Below are 19,853 nucleotides of genomic sequence, written 5' to 3'. Positions count from 1 at the left end.
TCCCAAACCATTAAAAAGAATGTTCATTTCATTAGACAGAGTCGACATCTAAATGACTGCCTTGAACTTGGAAAACAGTTTGGGCTTTTCAAATAAAAGGCTTTAAATTCCTACCCTTGGGATGTCTGGGTGGCTCAGCGGTTAAGCATCTGCCTTCAGCTCAGGGCGTGATCCTGGAGACCTGGGATCGAGTCCCACGTCGAGCTTCTGGCATGGAGCCTGCTTCTTCCTCTGCCTGTGTCTCTGCCTCTCTCTGTGTGTCTCTCATGAATAAATAAATAAAATCTTTAAAATTAATTAATTAATTAGTTCCTATCCTCATACGATTTGGTCTATTAAAGGTTTTGCTTCTCCCTCCTACCTCAGTCTACATGCGTTCTATTACTTCATTCGGTAGAAACTTAATACCAGAAAGAAAGAAAGAAAGAAAGAAAGAAAGAAAGAAAGAAAGAAAGAAAGAAAGAGGGAGAGAGAGAGAGAGAGAGAGAGAGAGAGAGAGAAAGGAAAGAAAGAAAAGAAAGAAAGAAAGAAAGAAAGAAAGAAAGAAAGAAAGAAAGAAAGAAAGAAAGAAAGAAAGTTACTACCACACTACATGATAGAAATTGTGGTTTCCATGCACTGGTAATACAATGGTGAGTAAAGCAGCTAGGGTCTCCTCCCTTCCTGCCTCAAGGCTTTAAACACCACCTATACATTGATTCCCAAATCTGTAGCTCCAGCTTGGACCACTTCCTTGAACTCAAGACAAATGCACACCACTTCTGCCTCAGCATCTTCATTTAAATATCTGATGGGCATCTCAAACATGCCTCAACCTGAGCTCCTGTTCTCTCTCTCAACACACCTGTTCCTTTTGCCACCTTTCCTATCTTGATGGCGATGTCATCCCTCCCACTGCTCAGACCAATGTGGCAGCCTTCCTTGTTTGCTTCTCTTCCTCTTAATGTCTTAATTATCAAATCCTGCTAACTCTACTTGCAGAATAAACCCAGAATGGACCACTTTTCAACACCCCCAGGTCCAAGCAACCCAGATTGCTGCGTTTAGCTTCCCCACTGGTTTTCCTGCTTCATCCTCCTTCAATTACAGGCTGTTCTCCACACAAGAGTCAGATTCATCCTTTTGAAACCCTTTAGATTAGGGGTGCACAGGTGACTCAGTTGGTTGAGCATCCCCCTTCAGCTCAGATCATGAGATCAGGGTCCATGGTATTGAGGCCCGTGTCAGGCTCTGCTGAGCAGGGAGTCTGCTTCTCCATCTCCGTCTGTGCTCTCACTCTCTCTCAAATAAACAAAATATTGAAAACCTTTAGATCATGTCACTCCTCTATCTAAACTCTCCCTGTCTCCCCATTCTCTCAGTTATAGCCAATATCCTAACAGGACTCATAAGACCCTCTGCCATCTGCTCCTGCTTTACCTCTAAACTCTCACCCTTGGGGAGCCTGTCTGGCTCAGCTGGTAGGGCTTGCAACTCTTGATCTAGGGGTTATAAGTTTGCTTTCCATATTGGGTGTAGAGATTACTTTAAAAAATAAAATCTTAAAAAAATTCACCTTCATCTCTCCTTTCCTTACTTACACAAAGAACACACACTCCTGCCCCGGCCTTTGCACATACTGACCCCCTGCCTGGAGTGCTCTTTCCTTGTATATCATTATGCATTTAAAAAAATTTTTTTTTAAATTTTAATTGCAGTATAGCAAATATATAGTATTGTATTCATTTCAGGTTTTTAAAAATATTTTATTTATTCATGAGAGAGAGAGGAGAGAGAGAGAGAGAGAAAGAGACATAGGCAAAGAAGCAGAGACAAGCAGGCTCCATGCAGGGAGCCGGATGTGGGACTTGATCCTGGGATTCCAGTATCATGCCCTGGGCCAAAGGCAGGCGCTCAACAGCTGACCCACCTAGGAGTCCCCATTTCAAGTGTTATATCATCAAAGTTTGATTTCCTTGTTTATGTCTTTACTCAAATATATCTTTGTAGTTGAGACTTTTCCTGGTGACCGCATCTAAAATGCAAGGAGCTGGATGCAAGACTCGAATCTGGATTCCGGGATCACTGAATTGTTGGAGAAATCCAAGGGAATAATACTATGTGAGAAGTCACAAATAGGCTAATTTTGTCTCTTATAGTTTAGGAAAGAATTTTGAAGGACGCCTGGGTGGCTCAGTGGTTAAGTGTCTGCCTTTGGCTCAGGTTGTGATCCCAGGGTCCTGGGATGGAGTCCCCATCAGGCTCTCCACAGGGAGCCTGCTTCTCCCTCTGCCTATCTGTGTCTCTCGTGAATAAATCAAATCTTTTAAAAAATTTTTTTTGAAAAAGTTAGTTTCTTCACAAGGCTCTGCTCAAGACCACACCTCATTCCTAGTTTTGTTCTCCTGCTGTCCAGTCTACTCCTCTTGGTCAAAAAGCCTCTTTTTCTCACTTCCACGGGGAAATTCTACCTTGTATTCTCCTGGATTATTCTTACTCATGGGTCCATTTCCTATCTAGACATTTGTTTCTCCAAATCTTTATTTCTGAAACAGATTCTGAGGGCACCAGAAAAATGATAACCACTCACCTTTGGCACTCTGAATTCCATAAAATGGTTGAATGGGGAAAGAAGGGGAGGGCACTTCACAAATTCCTCTGCAGAGACTACAGTGAGGCAGGGCCATGGACAATCTGATCCCTTTAAGTTAGGTTGTCTCCTCAGATATGGGTTGGGCCTTTACCCTATTTTCATCCAATTATCCAGAGAATTATGCACACATACACACATCTTCCTAAAAGATAAATATTAATTTTTAGAGGTGGTGGTATCTCTAAATCCAAAAAATAGAAGAGAAAAAAATTTCCCAACTGCACAAATGATATTGCTGCTTGCACTTCTCATGATATGCAAAGCTGTATTAGTTTCCTTTATATATTATGTCCCTCTGAGGGACGCCTGGGTGACTCAATAGTTGAATGTCTGCCTTCGGCTCAGGGTGTGATCCTAGGATCTAGGATCAAGTCTTACACTGGGTTCCCTGCTGGGAGCCTGCTTCTCCCTCTGCCTTTGTCTCTGTCTCTCTTTCTATATCTCTCATGAATAAATAAATAAATCTTTAAAAATAACTGTGTCCCTCTGTTCCAGCCAGAAATAAGAAAACTAGCCTATTGCTGATTCACATGCCTCTTTGTTTGGTTTGATTTGTGTTCACTTTGGGCAATTCTAATCATTGCTAAGTGTATGGTTCAGTAGCATTGATTACATTCACAATGTTGTACAACCATCATCCCTATGTGTTTCCAAAATGTTTTTATGACCCAAAAAGGAGCTTCATATCTATTAAGCAATAGCTCAGCATTCCCTCTTTCTACATCCTGGTAACCTCAAATCTGCTTTCTTAATGAATTTACCTGCTCTAGATATTGCATATAAGTGAAAAATATTCAATGTTTGTCCATTTGAGTTTGGTTTATTTTACCTTGTATAATGTTTTCAAGATTCATCCATGTTATAGCATGTATCAGAACTTCATCCCTTTTTATGGTTTATACATTTATAATGTTCCATTGTATGTATGTAGCACATTCTAGTTATCCATTCATTTGTTGATGGACACTCCAGGTATTTCCATCTTTTGCTTATTGTTCATAGTGTTGCAATGAAGATTTGCCTGAGTCCTTGTTTTCAAAACTAGAAGTGGAATCACCTTTTTTTTTTTTTTTGTGGAATCACCTTCTGAATGACAACTCTGACACACATATAGGCACTTGCGTACACATACACACATATACACGTGCATACAAATTCTGGCCTAAGGGCCCCTGGCTGGCTCAGTGGAATGTGGGACTCTTTTTTTTTTTTTTTAAGATTTTATTTATTTATTCATGAGAGACAGAGAGAGAGAGAGGCAGAGACACAAGCAGAGGGAAAAGCAGGCTCCATGCAAGGAGCCGGATGCGAGACTTGAATTGGGATCCTGGGATCACGAACTGAGCTGAAGGCAGATGCTCAACCACTGAGCCACCCAGGCATCCTGGAATGTAGGACTCTTGATCTGAACATCATAAGTTCAAGCACCATGTTGGGCGTAGGGGTTACTAAAAAAATTAAAAACCTAAAAAAAATCTGCACCAAACTATGAAGTTATAGTTTTGGTTGTTTTTTTTTTTTTTTTTTTTTTTTTTTTTTTATCTTTGATAGTCACAGAGAGAGAGAGAGGCAGAGACACTGGCAGAGGGAGAAGCAGGCTCCATGCACCGGGAGCCCGACGTGGGATTCGATTCCGGGTCTCCAGGATCGCGCCCTGGGTCAAAGGCAGGCGCTAAACCACTGCGCCACCCAGGGATCCCCTGAAGTTATAGTTTTAAAATCCAATGGTTCCTCACATAAGAGCCCTCTTTTCTGCTCAGCCTTTTGCCGGGGAGAGATTTTCATTCTTTTCATAATGTTACATGTCTAACAAGCCCAGCCGGTAGCTGGGAAGTAGAATAACTATACCTGAGATCTGAACTCAAGTCAGCCCTTTCTTCCATAGGATCCATGCAATACTGTCATGGTGGTTAAACCAATCCCACAGGCTGTAATCAGATTGACCATATCAACTCAGCTTTCTCAGAGCTACAGAGAAGGATTTTCCCCTGTATTACTGTGTCACTTAGAATTGGGTTTGGCTATATATGTCAGGCAAACTCAATGAATTACTTATGGAAGATATAATTTCATGAATTACTTACAGAAGATGTAATTTCTTTCCCACATAAAACATGTACATGACTAGCAAGTAATCTAAATCTAATTGAAATATGTTTGGAGCTCTTTATTTTGTCAACAGAGTATCTGTGGGTCTCATTTTCAGCCAGAGTGTTTTTCTCATCTCAGCTCAATGATGAGGCTTGAGTCTCAGCCATACCAAGGGGAAATGAAATGCTGTGTATCAGGAACCAAAGAATAGGGGTTGTGGGAGAGAAAATAGAAAGGTGGCTATGGGGGACACCTGATTGGTTATATGTTGAAGCATACAACTTGATCTCCGGTCTGGGTTTTAAATTTGAACCCCACGTTGGGTGTGGAGATTACTTTTTAAAAGGTAGAGTCGGGGATCTCTGGGTGGCTCAGAGTTTAGTGCCTGCCTTCCGCCCAGGGTGTAATCCTAGAGTCCATGGATCGAGTCCCACATCAGGCTCCCTGCATGGAGCCTGCTTCTCCTGCCTGTGTCTCTGCCTCTCTTTCTCTCTCTCTGTGTCTCTCATGAATAAATAAATAAATAATCTGAAAAACAAACAAAAGGGTGGAGTCAATTCCTCCAAACTGGTTTCTGAAGCAGAATTATCTGTAGATATTTATTTATTTCATCTGTAATGTAGATTTGATACGGTGTTGGCAAAATCTATTAATACAACATGAGTACATTCTTGTATATCTTGCATTTGAATATCATACTTTTCACTGTATAGACTAAAGATTTTCTCCAAAAGATGTAAATACTTTAAATATTTATTACTTGAAAATGAAGGTGGTGCAGAGAAAAAAATCTGTTTTGATGTTCTGCTTTGGGACAATTTAGAAAGTGCTCTTGTAAGTTATAAAATGAAATTCATTCAATTAATTTTTGTTAAAGATTTTATTTATTCATGAGAGACAGAGAGAGAGAGAGGCAGAGACATAGGCAGAGGGAGAAGGAGGCTCCCTCTTGGGAGCCTAACGTGGGACTCGATCCCAGGACTCTGGAATCACACCCTGAGCCAAAGGCAAATGCTCAACTGCTGAGCCACCCAGGCAACCCCCAATTAATATTTATTGAAGGCCTACTATGAGAAAACATAAGGCTGAGCTTTGAAGGGGAACAATGATGCATACTGTAATTCTTCAAGGAATTCATTTTCGTTTAAAGCTTCAAAAATAGATAATGAGATGACAATATGAAAGAATTAAATGTCAATGAAAGACAAATCTGAAATTACAGAATCAGGGGTGCCTGGGTGGCTCAGTCTATTGTGGGTGGTCATGGAATCCACCCACCACCCACCCCCCTTCCACCACCCCCCCGCCCCGTCCCTCTCCTTCTGCTCCTCCCCACACTCTCTGTCTCTGTCTCTCTCTTTCAAATAAATAAATAATCTTAAAATAAAAATTATGGGATCCCTGGGTGGCGCAGCGGTTTGGCGCTTGCCTTTGGCCCAGGGCGCGATCCTGGAGACCCGGGATCGAGTCCCACGTCGGGCTCCAGGTGCATGGAGCCTGCTTCTCCCTCTGCCTGTGTCTCTGCCTCTCTCTCTCTCTCTCTCTCTCTCTCTCTCTCTCTCTGTGTGTGACTATCATAAATAAATTTTTAAAAAATTATAGAATCATAGTATCTCAGAGTTGGAGGAATCTTAGTGTATATCTAGCCTTATGCTTCTCGAAATGACATGCATATTTGGAGATATTCCTAAATATGAGTGCATGACAGGATATTAGGGAGCAGATCAAACCTGTAGGATAAATATGTCATGCTATCCTAGAACACAAAAGGTTTCCAAAGATTAGGGGGAATAGCATTTTTATTTTATGTATTTACTTATTTTTTCCTAAGTGGAAAGAATGTACCAAACATACTTTGTGCTTTTCTTAAGCAAATGACAAAGACCTAGTTTACCAGCTTTAGTTTTTTAAACTGAAGCTTAATATTACTTATTTATTTATTCATGAGAGACACAGAGAGAAAGGCAGAGACATAGAGGGAGGAAGCAGGCTCCTCACAGGGAGCCCAATGTGGGACTTGATCCCCAGAAGGGGATCTTACCCTGAACCAAAGGCAGATGCTAACTGCTGAGCCACCCAGGTGTTCCTTAATATTACATATTTAAACAACTGTCAAAATTTACTAAGTTGCCAGCATTAAAGAACAACTGGAAAAACATCCTCAGTTTGTATTAAATGAGAAATGTATTACCATTAATGCTTTAATATCTCTCACTACTAAATACTGAAAAAATTGAAATTATTTTGTGGAAGATTCATCTTGGCCATATTTTTTTAAAGATTTAAAAAAATATTTTATTTGTCAAAGAGAGAAGGAGCACAAGCAGAGGAGAGGCAGGCAGAGGGAGAAGCAGGCTCCCCACTGAGCAAGGAGCCAGATTCAGGACTTAATCCCCTGACCCTGGATCATGATCCGAGCCAAAGGCAGACACCCAACCAACTGAGCCACCCAGGTGTCCCCATCTGTTGATGTTAACTTCACAGCAGGCTGGCTCTACTTGGCTCATGCTGCAAATACAATGGAAAAGCAGGTCCATATTGGTGCTAGTGTATGAAAGAATCCTGGCCACCTTGGATTACATTTAATAAAAAAGCAAGGATTATTTGAAGTAGAATATAATATGCACATTTGTTTTTCTTATTTTTATAGCTTTTCCCCAATATGTAAAATGTAAAAGTTCTTAAAACATGGAAGATTTCAGAGATGATTATTCTCCCTTGTATGTATGTAGAGTAAGCCCACATCTGGCAGGCACACAAGTGTGACAGCTAATATAACATCATGTAAATATTAAGAATTAAACAGATCCCATGGAAATTTCAGCCTAGTGTGGGTTGTTTGGGATTGGATCCTCAGATGCTCAGCATTTATTTGCTCTTTTATAGGATGTTTGAATGGGGGGGGGGGAGATTTTGAGGAACAATGGTTCTCTAATTCTCCATAGGAAGCGTGAATCCTAAAGCATCCCAAACAGTGGTCTCCTAACCTCTTGTATAATTCTAGTCACAGGACATACATCACCCACTTAGCTGTAGAAAGTGAGCTCAGATACCTACTGTGTGTGAACCTGAAACTGAGATACTTGGAATTTGTGGAATACGCCTGAAAAAAACTTTTCATCCTCTCTCCAGGTAACAGAAGCTCCATGAGCAAAATCAGGGACTATTTTGATGTATTTCATCTGTTTTAGCAACAATGAGTAGCTTAGTTTGGTATGAATGATGGCTCACAACAAAATAATGATCACAGGTAAAATTGAGATGTTATTCATATTTCATGTAATCTTCTTAAGGAATGCTTTTGGATATATTTTTTTAAGATTTTATTTATTATTTATTTAAAAAAATTTTTTTTATTAATTTTTATTTATTTATGATAGTCACACACACAGAGAGAGAGAGAGAGAGAGAGAGAGGCAGAGACACAGGCAGAGGGAGAAGCAGGCTCCATGCACCGGGAGCCCTACGTGGAAATCGATCCCGGGTCTCCAGGATGACGCCCTGGGCCAAAGGCAGGCGCCAAACCACTGCGCCACCCAGGGATCCCTAAGATTTTATTTATTGGGATCACTAGGGTGGCTCAGTAGTTGAGCATCTGCCTTTGGCCCAGGGTGTGATCTTGGGCTCCTGGATCGAGTCCCACATTGGGCCTCCTACGTGGAGCCTGCTTCTCCCTCTGCCTGTGTCTTTGCCTCTCTGTCTCTCATGAATAAATAAATAAATATTTTTTAAAAAGATTTTACGATCCTGGAGACTCAGGATCGAATCCCACATCGGGCTCCCGGTACATGGAGCCTGCTTCTCCCTCTGCCTGTGTCTCTGCCTCTCTCTCTGTGTGTGACTATCATAAATAATAATAATTTAAAAATATATTAAAAAAAAGATTTTATTTATTCATGGGAGACACAGAGAGGCAGAGACACAGACAGAGGGAGAAGCAGGCTCCCCACAGATCAGGGAGCCAGATGTGGGACTTGATCCCAGGACCTCGGGATCACGACCCAAGCCAAAGGCAGATGCTCAACCACCAAGCCACCCAAGTGCCCTTTTAAGGAAAGCTTTTGAACAAAGTGGAGAATTATATACCTTGCATAATGGCTGTAAATCAAAAGCTACTATAGAGGCATGACTTGTCCAGCATAAGAAAATAATTTTTTTTTTTTTTCTCAGAAAGCTGTATTCCTGCTTCCCTTTCTTTTAAAGGAAGGAAAATGACATCTCTTCTAAGTACCATAGCATTTTTCATTGGCATTTGGAGCTGGTACAGTTAAAAAGACAATTCTGCAGGGTTTCATTTTGCTATTTTTAAAACTTTCCTTACTAATTACCCTCTCTCCTCACCAACTTCTCTTGAAAAACCACAGGACAACCTGGTGAGTTTATTTTTGACAAAAACAACAAGATTTGGAAATTATGCCTCTGACTGGGTGAAGGTTTGGACATCTGGACTTCACCACCACTGATCTTCACCATGGGAAGCCAGAGGTGAAGTTTCATTCTGGCCAGCACAGGAGGCCAAAAGGCCCCCTGGGAATCCTCCAGGGCACACATTCCTGGGTCTGTGAGCCAAGATGCTCAGATAATGACTCCCCAGGCCACTATTTTTGGACACCAGGTAGATTGTTCAATATGATACTTTCTTGTTTTTGAAAAAGCCCAAAAAAGGGATCCTTGTGGGTAAAGTGTGGGTTTGGAGTGCTTCAACTTCTGCATTTCCTGATTTTTGTTTTTCTCAGTTGAGTACCAGACACATTACTGAATTTCTCTGGGGTATCAAGAAACTGAGGGACAGATCTTTAAACATATACAGGAATTACTCACTCACCTTCTGCTGTGCAGCTGCCCAGGTCTCATTGAGGTTGAGAGAACCAAAAAAACAAGTATTCATCAAAAGCCTAGTGCTGGGCAAAGGGCTGAAGAAAAAGTTATTTTCGATGGGAAAAGTCACGGAAGAAGCTTCATTGATCATGCACATAATGAAAAATAGTATAGGGTAGTGGGAAAAGTTAGGTTTTGAAATTAAGTACATTAAGAGTTGAATTGTCTCCACCACTTCCTAGCAAAGTGTCTGAATGTGTTTCAGTTTCCCCACGTGTAAAATGTGAACAAAAATAGTAAAAACAGCTAACCTTTATTGTGCACATACTTTAGGTCAGGTTTTGTGCCAAGCATGTTACATATATTTTACTTTAGTATAGGAGATAGAAACTATTATCCCAACTTTCAGGCATGAGCACTGAAGCTCAGATTTGAAACTATTATCTTGCAGGATTCTTAAATATAATGTAAGCAAGGGACTCCTCCTGTTGCCTAGCGCATGGCAGATAATCTATAAAGAACACCTGGTTTTATAAAATAATATAGAATGGATATATTTAGAAGGCCAGATCTTTCAAAATATCAATTGTGATCGTCAGCACATTATGGGAGAACATGGTTTTCTGATTAGTAGCAAAGTATGAGTGAGGAGTTTTGTGGTTCTCACACTTCAGTGTGAGTGAGTGTATAAAATTGCAGATTCCAGTATTTAATCCCTAAAGAGTTTATTCAGTAAGTCTGGAATGCAGCCCAGGTTCTCTGCCTTCCTGACAAGCAGCCTTTCATTCCAAAGCAGGTGGTCCGGTTGGACCTAAATTTGAAAAATATTGGCTGAGAGGAGCTCAAATTTCTCCCAACTCTAAAATTCTGTTTGTATGACCTCACTCTAAAATTTTGTGTTTGTATGACTTCAGAGTTTTGAAAAATTGGTGTGTGTTTGCTTCATTGCTTTTTAGCCATTTGGAATGCCAGGGAAAATTAGAGATGCTCCAAATAACATGGAGATCTTTTCTCTTTTTGTGGGTAGGTGCATTCCAAAGACCAAATTCCATGTTGTTTGTTTGCTCAGTGATATAATATAAGGAAGGATAATTGCAATCATGACAAAATATCTCTAAAGTGGATAAGGGACAGTCCTAAAGAAAGTATGACATCTGATAAACAATATGTTACCCATAGAATTGCCATTCTCCTATTTCTCTTTTAACTAGTCTGGGACACTTGAAATAAAATCACCTTCTGCTCTAAGGAAGTCCTGGCACCATATTGGCAAATTCTTCCTCTGTTTTTATAGAGTCTGTGCTGATCATTGCCTTTCTTCTCAATAATTGTTCTGTCACTAATTAAATCACAGCCCTCTTGGTTTTATTATATTGTGTTCTTTAAAAAAAAAAATTATCCATGAGAGACACACAGAGATAGAAACATAGGCAGAGGGAGAAGCAGGCTCCCTGCAGGGAATCAGATGTGGGACTCTATCCCAGGACCCCAGGATCATGCCTCAAGCCAAAGGCAGACACTCACCCACTGAGCCACCCAGTCATCCCTATTATATTCAGTATTCTTGATGAGATTTGAGAAAGAACTGCTTGATATCAGTAGCTCCAAATTGTTACCTGGTTTCCTCTCCCCCCATGACCCTCACATCTTTCCTCCTACTCCACTCAATCAACATGTGGCTAAAAGTACCAACAAAGATCTCTTCACTTTACCAGAGGGGAACTGGAAGAGCTAACTACATCACTAATACTGGAAAAAACATTACTAGTACACTCAGCATTTTCATTAATTCATTCAGCATGGTCCTGGCTCCCACACATTCTGGTTACTTTAGACCTCCATCCACAGGTTCCATAGAGGAGGTATGGCTACAGATTGAAACAAGTAAAGTCAAAGTTCTCCCTATTGGGACAGTTATTTTGGATATGCTCTGTAATTAGTTGCTTATGCCCCATACAACCTTTTTAAAAATATTTTATTTATTTGAGAAAGAGAGAATATGTGAGTGCATACACATGCAAGCAGGGGGAGGAGCGGAGCAGAGGTGAGGGAGAGGGATGAATAGACTCTGCTGAGCTCTGAGCCTGATATGGGGCTTATGACCCTAGCTAAAACCAAGAGATAGATACTTAACTGACTGAGCCACCCAGGCTACAGATAATCTTAACAAGCGGGGTTATGGCAGATACAATAGGTCACAGCGTATATGATTCCATTTATATGAAATATTCAGTATAGGTGAATCCTGAGAGGCAGAAAGCAGATTGGTGGCTTCCCAGGGAGTAGAGGGAGGAGGAATTGAGAGTAATTGCATAATGGATATGGAGTTTTTCTTTGGGGTGATGAAAAAGCTTTGGAAATAGAGGAGCACCTGGTTGGCTCAGTCAGAAAAATGTGCAACTCTTGATCTTGGGGTCATGAGATGGAGACCCATATTGGGTTTACTTAAATAAGTAAACTTAAAAAGTTTTGGATGTTTTGGAAGATATGTACAATTTGCATACTAAATGTTGCTAAATTGTACACTTTAAGATAGTTTTATGTTATGTGAATCTCATAAATTCTTGATTAATTCAGAGACTTCTGAATAAACAGCCATAAAAAGGAGGAGATGATGACAGGGCTATTCTCATTATGCATGATGTTAGTCATTAGTATGGAAGACAGTCTAGAGTAAGGGAAGCAAAGGTGATATACACCCTGGGACAAAGGAGAGGATAGTAATGGGAATGGGAGGGACGAACTGAGATATAAATGACAAATTCACTTGACCAACACTCGGGGAGCAGGTGCTAATGGGGAACTGAAGGCTGTGGGTGCGGCTGTACAAAATGAAGGGCCTCTTTGTTTCTTAACAGGAGGAAACACAATACTTTTTAGTATAAATTAAAGCATTGCTTTATCTCTAATCAAAAATTAAACCTGAAAACAAGAAAACGTATGCCATTGTAGAATACCAAAGGTGTTACAGATTGAGTAACAAAGAAGTTACTCTAATCTCATTGAGGGAAAGACACCATGTCTTTCTTGACTTTGTATTCCCAGCACTGTGCCAGGCATGGGTAGTCAAATGTTGCTGCTGATCAGGTACTCTTCTAATCATCTAATTCACTTAATCTTACAATGGCCGTAGGCATTTGGTATCATTGAGTTCTTCTGAGGCACAGAAAGGTTAGGATCACAATGGTGGAATTAGGCTTTGCACCCAGGTAGTCTAGCTTCTGTTTGTGTTCTGAAACACTTGCTATATTTCCTGAAAGAATCAAAGAAATAATAATTAAAAGACTGACTAGTCAACAAACATAGATTCTCTTTATCCTTCTGAAGAGAGGAAAAAATCTGAATGTCTTTGGCACTTCCCATGTTATTTCTTCTGGCCAGATTCATTGCTCTCGACCATTGGCTGTGTGCAAAAAATTTCCGAGTAGCCTAGTTCCTGGGTAGTCTATGGCAGCATGTGAAAGCAAGCCAACACCTGCTTTCCACCTTAATTTTAATAAGGGAGCACACATCACATTCCTCACAGGGTAAAAAAAGCATTGGGCACCCTGTGATAATTAAGGAAACAAATAAGTAGTATTGTATCATCCAGTTCTAGTCTCCAAAATTAATAAAACCTTCAGTCTGTCCTGTAAAATTAGTGACCTCTAGCAGAAACAATTTTATACATATCTTTGGCAATGGTGATGTCTGAAACTAGCCTTTGACGACATGCTAACCATGTGGAAAAAATTGCTGTTTTTCCATCAGGAGTGGACTAGTAAATTTGGTTATCTAAAGAGTCTAATTTTGAGGGATGCCTGAGTGGCTCAGCGGTTGAGCATCTGCCTTCAGCTCAGGTTGTGATCCCGGGGTCCTGGGATCAAGTCCCACATCAGGCTCCCCGTGGGGAGACTGCTTTTCCCTCTGCCTATGTCTCTACCTCTCTCTCTCTGTGACTCATGAATAAATAAAATCTTTTTTAAAAAATCTAATTTTTATATTTAAGTATACTGTATTTTTTGTACCAATTTTTGAAAAGTCTAAACTCTCTTACAAACCTTTGGCAACTCAAATACTTCTGACTTTTAAATACTTTGTCTCCGGGATCCCTGGGTGGCTCAGTGGTTTAGCACCTGCCTTCAGCCCAGGGCATGATCCTGGAGTCCCTCGCTGGGCTCTCTGCATGGGGCCAGCTTCTCCCTCTGCCTGTGTCTCTGCCTCTCTCTCTCTGTGTCTCTCATGAATAAATAAATAAAATCTTTAAAAATAAATAAACAAACAAACAAATAAATAAACACTTTTGTCTCCAAATCTTCCTTTTGCAATGGAAGGAACATTAAGTTTTAGAATTCATGGGTTCAGCCTTCTTTCCACTGTGCTACATTTTATGAAGTCAGCAGTACTTCTTCACTTCTCAAAACCTTATTCTCTGTCCCCAAAATAGAAGCAATGATCCCCTTAAATGCTCACCTTGTGGATTGTTCTCAGAATGAAATATGAGGTTCCTAAAATACAAAAAACAACCTGATAAAAAAAATTTAAGTGAAATGTAGTCTGGGTTAGTTGGAGTAGGAGGTGGCATCATGTGAATCACCATCCACCACAAGTTGAGTGCCAGGACTCCAAGAGCTGGGGCATCTACTGAAGGCTAGGCAGGCTGAACAGGTTTCTGGCCAGATGAGCCAATTATACCTTCAACCAAGTTGTGCCAAAAATGTTTGAATCACACCAGCCAGCCACCTCGGTTCCTTTCTTGGACCATTGGAAGATGAAGTTTCCTGGCCCAGATGACAAAACAGCTGTGTTGTAGGGACAGTATCAGATGGCCTTGTATGTCCCCTACATGCCAAACTATCTGTTTGCACTGGCACACCCACAGGCTCAAGGGCAGAGACCCGATCAGTACCTTAGACCAGCTGGCCCCAGGGTTCCCCAAGGGATGTGGTGCCATAGTGACCTGCACTCCCATTCTCCAAAGGGCCAAGAGGTGTATGGGCATTTGGGCAAGGTCTTGCAGAAACGGGCATAGCCAACCAGACCCTAAGTGCTCTCTAAGGGCCGAGCATGCCAGGGGTGGAGGATGTCTGCCAGGGCCTGCAAAAACTCACCCTGGATCCTGCTCTCTCATTAAGATTTTAGATGTTGAAAAAAAATTTTAAATTAGAAAACTTGAATTAGAGAGAAACTAGTATTAGTGATATTGTACACCTTTTGCAGATTTCCACACCTGTCTGCTCAGTGGCTAACCAGCAAGGGTTACCTCATTTTGTAACAAGAGAAGGAAGAGCCAACCTACTCAAGAATAGTTAGGGAGAAATCCATCCATTTTAGGCAGAAAAAAAATCTTATTTTATTAAATATGTAATATTACAAGTGCTAACCCTTTTGAATACATGATCTTGTTAATTCTCAGAACCACTGCTAAGGTAGATGTATTCCCATAAATCTACAGTTGAGCAGGAACATACAATTACTGAGTGCTATGTCAGGACTGGCCCTGAAACAAACACAGATTCCTTTATGTTAAATTAAACAGGATGATATAAATATATTTTTTGTTTTTTCTTAAAGATTTTACTTATTTATTCTTGAGACACAGAGAGAGAGGCAGAGACATAGGCAGAGGGAGAAGCAGGATCCCTGCGGGTAACCTGATGGTGGGACCTGATCCCAGGACCCTGGGTCATGACCTGAGCCAAAAGCAGACAGTCAACCACTGAGCCACCCAAGTGTCCCTAAATATATATTTTATTATACCTAGAACCATGTTGATTTGAGTGTAGGTGCCCCATGCATAGATATTTTTTAGTTGCTATTTTTTAGTTGCTATTTTTAGTTGCTATTTTTTAGTTGCAAGAGAAATTATTCCTGCCCTATGTCATTACAACATCCTGTAATTCTTATGAATTGTACTTACACATTCTTTTTTTTTTTTTTAATTTTTATTTATTTATGATAGTCACAGAGAGAGAGAGAGAGGCAGAGACACAGGCAGAGGGAGAAGCAGGCTCCATGCACCAGGAGCCCGATGTGGGATTCGATCCCGGGTCTCCAGGATCATGCCCTGAGCCAAAGGCAGGCGCCAAACTGCTGCGCCACCCAGGGATCCCTGTACTTACACATTCAATCTATAATTTATGAAATATTGTACTTGATCACTTATCACACTGCCAGATCTTTCTATCCCACTTCCTGTGAGATATTGGCAACATAAGAGCATAGTTTAACATTACCGAGTTAATGATTACCTTCCAGCAAACTAGTTTCTCTGAGTAACCAGTTGAGGAGCTGTCATTCATGATTTTATATGAACATTTTCGAAGTAATTTTTGTTTTCAACACATTGATTTTGAGGTTAACATTACACATTTTCATAAACTTATTTATATTAATAATACTTTGTTGGGGCGCCTGGCTGCCTCAGTCAGTGGAGCATGCTACTCTTGATCTCAGGGTTGTGAGTCTGAGCCCTGTGTTGGGTATAGAGATTACTAAAATAAATAAAATCTTTAAAAAAATTGGTTTCCCTTCCTCCCCAAATCTCATCCCTTTTGGAATGGATGGATAGATATATGGATGTAATTTTATACAAATGGAAGAAAACTTTTTCTGTGCAGTCTTCATTATCCTTTATTGTAACTCCTTGCATTTGACCTTTAGGGACAGAACAACGTATTAGGACACAGTGTATAATGACATAGTTGAAACATCAATGCCCATCAATCAATCCCTTACGGATCATTTGGGTTATTTTCCATTAAACTGTTTCTTTAAATTTGCTCAGAGTTCATCTGTTCCCTTTTTTTCCAGATTAAGGGAGGAGGTGAATCTCACACAAATTTAAGAGATCATCCTGAATTCAATCCTCATGGATTATCATCTAAATTTAACAATATACTCCATAGGGATCCCTGGGTGGCGCAGTGGTTTGGCGCCTGCCTTTGGCCCAGGGCGCGATCCTGGAGACCAGGGATCGAGTCCCACGTCGGGCTCCCGGTGCATGGAGCCTGCTTCTCCCTCTGCCTGTGTCTCTGCCTTTCTCTCTCTCTCTCTCTCTGTGTGACTATCATAAATAAAATATATATATAGGGATCCCTGGGTGGCGCAGCGGTTTGGCGCCTGCCTTTGGCCCAGGGCGCGATCCTGGAGACCCGGGATCGAATCCCACATCGGGCTCCCAGTGCATGGAGCCTGCTTCTCCCTCTGCCTGTGTCTCTGCCTCTCTCTCTCTCTCTCTCTCTCTCTCTCTCTATGTGTGACTATCATAAATAAATTTAAAAAAAAATATATATATATATATATATACACTCCATAAAGCTACACATATGGTAGGTAAATCCGCAAAAGAAAGGAAAAGGGAGAGAAAAAAAAATTAGCAGAGCTAGAGAAAAGGACCCCCTGGTTTAGTCAAGAAAAAACCAGAACCTTCCTGAAAGTGATTGGACAAATTGAAATTAAAAAACAAAAAAAAACAAAAAAAAAAACAAAAAAAAAAAACACCTTCATCAGCTATTAAAAAAAAAAAAATGAAGGTTTGAGGTGAAATGAAGCTCAATTTGTCAACAGGAAGCTATGGGCTCTGCACCTCTATTTATATAAATAGCATTTGCTTTTTCCATCTTTGGTTCTGCCCAGAAGTTGTTGTCTGACCGCTGCTTCTGGCTCTGCTTGACTGGTTTTTAGAAAAAAAGAAAAGAAAAAGAAACTGTGGCCACATGTTCCTTTCTCTACCACACACAACCTCTACAAGTCACTTTCCCTGAAGTTTGGTTAGTGAAAATGCTAAATGATACAGGATTTCAATGTTTATTGGAGTGTTGTATTTTTTTTTTAAGTTTTTTTTTTTTTTTTTTTTTAATGATAGTCACAGAGAGAGAGAGGCAGAGACATAGGCAGAGAGAGAAGCAGGCTCCATGCACCGGGAGCCCGACGTGGGACTCGATCCCTGGTCTCCAGGATCGCGCCCTGGGCCAAAGGCAGGCGCCAAACAGCTGCGCCACCCAAGGATCCCTGGAGTGTTGTATTTTTAACCAAATCTGCCTCCCCGAGTTGACAAAATTATAAGGACAGTCCTGACTTCTTTCTGCTGTGCTCTTGAGGTCTTTCCATTCTACCCTGTAAAGTTCCAGGTCTCTCGGGACCTCTTTGCCACACTTTCCAAATTCCCTTTTCCCATCAAGTCTGTGAATTGCAGTCTTCCAACATTCTGGTCCCTTGCCTTGATGCCAACCTGTCATTCTCTCCCATCTGCTAACTCCCCTTGTCTGGGGTCTGGGAGTTTCTTCTCAGATTTCTTTCTTCACTGGGTTACAGCTGCTTCGGTACTGAAGGCAGGGTAACCCAAGAGGCTGCACCGTAAGTTGTTTGCACCTCTGACCTGTGTAACACATTTGGTTTGACACAAACACCCTGAGGCAGAGGAGGGAGGGGCTTGCGGCTAGCAACATCCACTGATTGATGTCATCAAAAGTAAGGCCCAAAAGTGGGGAGACCAGCTGGAGTTTGCACCATCTGCTTGTGAGTCAAAAGAATACTTAAGAGAAAGTGTGCACCGAAATATATTTAGAGTATAGTGCACACGTGAATTTCCCATTCAAGGAGAATTTTCCTAAGCATGAAGTGTGGAAAACATTAGGCTCAGAGCAGGAGCAGTTCAATTGTGGAGGAGGAAACAAGAGATAACCTCACAGGTGGGCAGATGAAGGTGCCATCCCATCTTTCAAAATACCAGGGGGACGCCTGGGTGGCTCAGAGGTTGAGCGTCTGTCTTTGGCTCAAGGTGTGATCTCGGGGTTCCAGGATCAAGTCCTGAATCGGGCTCCCTGTGAGGAGCCTGCTTCTCCCTCTGCCTATGTCTCTGCCTCTCGCTCTGTCTTTTCATGAATAAATAAGTAAAAACTTTGAAAAAGAAAGTACCAGGAAGACATTCAATCTCAAAAAGATACTCTCCTAAAGATACTTTCACCAAATCCTTTAATTCCAAGGCTAAAAATGCACTGATATGTTTCCAAATATTTTTCATCAAAATATAAATGCCTTGGGACACCTGAGTGGCTCAGTGGTTGGTTGAGCATCTGCCTTCGTCTCAGGGCATGATCCTGGGATTCAGGATCAAGTCCCACATTGGGCTCCCTACAGGGAGCCTGCTTCTCCCTCTGCCTGTGTCGCTGCCTCTCTCTCTGTGTCTCTCATGAATAAATAAAATCTATCTCTCTCTATATATTTATTAATAAATTCCTTGCTGAAGAGCGATATCAGTTGTACTCACCAGGAAAGGGATAGTATTAATGCCTACAAGAGTAAAAAATTTTCAAAGCTTTTCATGGGAGGAACAAGGAATGAAAACTAGAACATCAGAAATGGGGCAAAGATGAAAAACAAGGAGGTAAATGAAATTCTGCCAGTGGACAAGAGAACAGAGGGAAAGAACAGGACCGTGGCTTCTGGCTGGCCCAGTTGGTTGAGCGATTGACTCTTGGTTTCAGCTCAGGTTGTGAATTGGAACCCCACTGTTGCCCCCCACCCCTGTGAGGTCCCCTATTCTGCTCTATACTCGGGGGGGAGTCCGCTTATGGTTCTCTCCTTCTCCTCCTCCCTCTGCATTCTCTCTCCTTCTCTTAAAAACAAAACAAAAACCAAAAACAAACAAACAAAAAAACCAGGACCAGGCACCTGGGTGGCTCAGTGGTTGAGCAACTGCCTTTGGCTCAGGTCGTGATCCCAGAGTCCTGGATTTGAGTCTCGCATTGGGTTGCCTGTGGGGAGCCTGCTTCTCCCTCTGCCTATGTCTCTGCCTCTCTCTCTGTGTCTCTTATGAATAAATAAAATCTTAAAAAACAAAACAAAACAAAAACAGGACCAATACAATATCCTGAAACTAATCTGGGACTGTCTTTATGAGAAAGTTGTGGCAGAAAATAAGAATCTCTAAGCATAAGGAAAGAAAGAATGGGCAGCAAGTTAGAAATGTTGGTTTACATATCAAGAGTTAAAAAGGTAGAAAATATAAGAACAATGAGAACTAGGAAAACACTGAAATATGATCATGCAGAAGAGAAGTGAGAATAAAGCATGAAGCTTTACCTAGGAAGACTGTTGGGACTGAAGGGGGCAAAAAGAAAAAGAATTCTCTGAATTGAATTTTCTGGAGGAGAGTAGATTTGATGTGTTGGAGAACCAATGGCAAAGTTGTGGAGTGAGGAAGGATATAATAGAGAATAGTGGAATAGAACACTACTGGTGCTCTATTTGCAAAGTGGGATAAAACTGTAAATTGAGGTGGGGGTGCACCTGGGGGGCACAGTTGGTTAAGCCTCTGACTCTTGGTTTT

The 19,853-nt window shown here is 41.1% G+C and overlaps 1 protein-coding gene across 7 annotated transcripts in view; it reads left to right on the top strand.

Moving 5' to 3' along the window:
• The window catches only part of RIMKLB (ribosomal modification protein rimK like family member B), a 170,206-nt gene that overhangs the window by 30,702 nt on the left and 119,651 nt on the right, over positions 1 to 19,853 (top strand). The window lies entirely within an intron of this gene.

Source organism: Canis aureus, chromosome 25 (assembly GCF_053574225.1).
Source record: "Canis aureus isolate CA01 chromosome 25, VMU_Caureus_v.1.0, whole genome shotgun sequence".
Classification (NCBI taxonomy): domain Eukaryota; kingdom Metazoa; phylum Chordata; class Mammalia; order Carnivora; family Canidae; genus Canis; species Canis aureus.
This window is presented reverse-complemented; position numbering and strand designations above follow the sequence as displayed.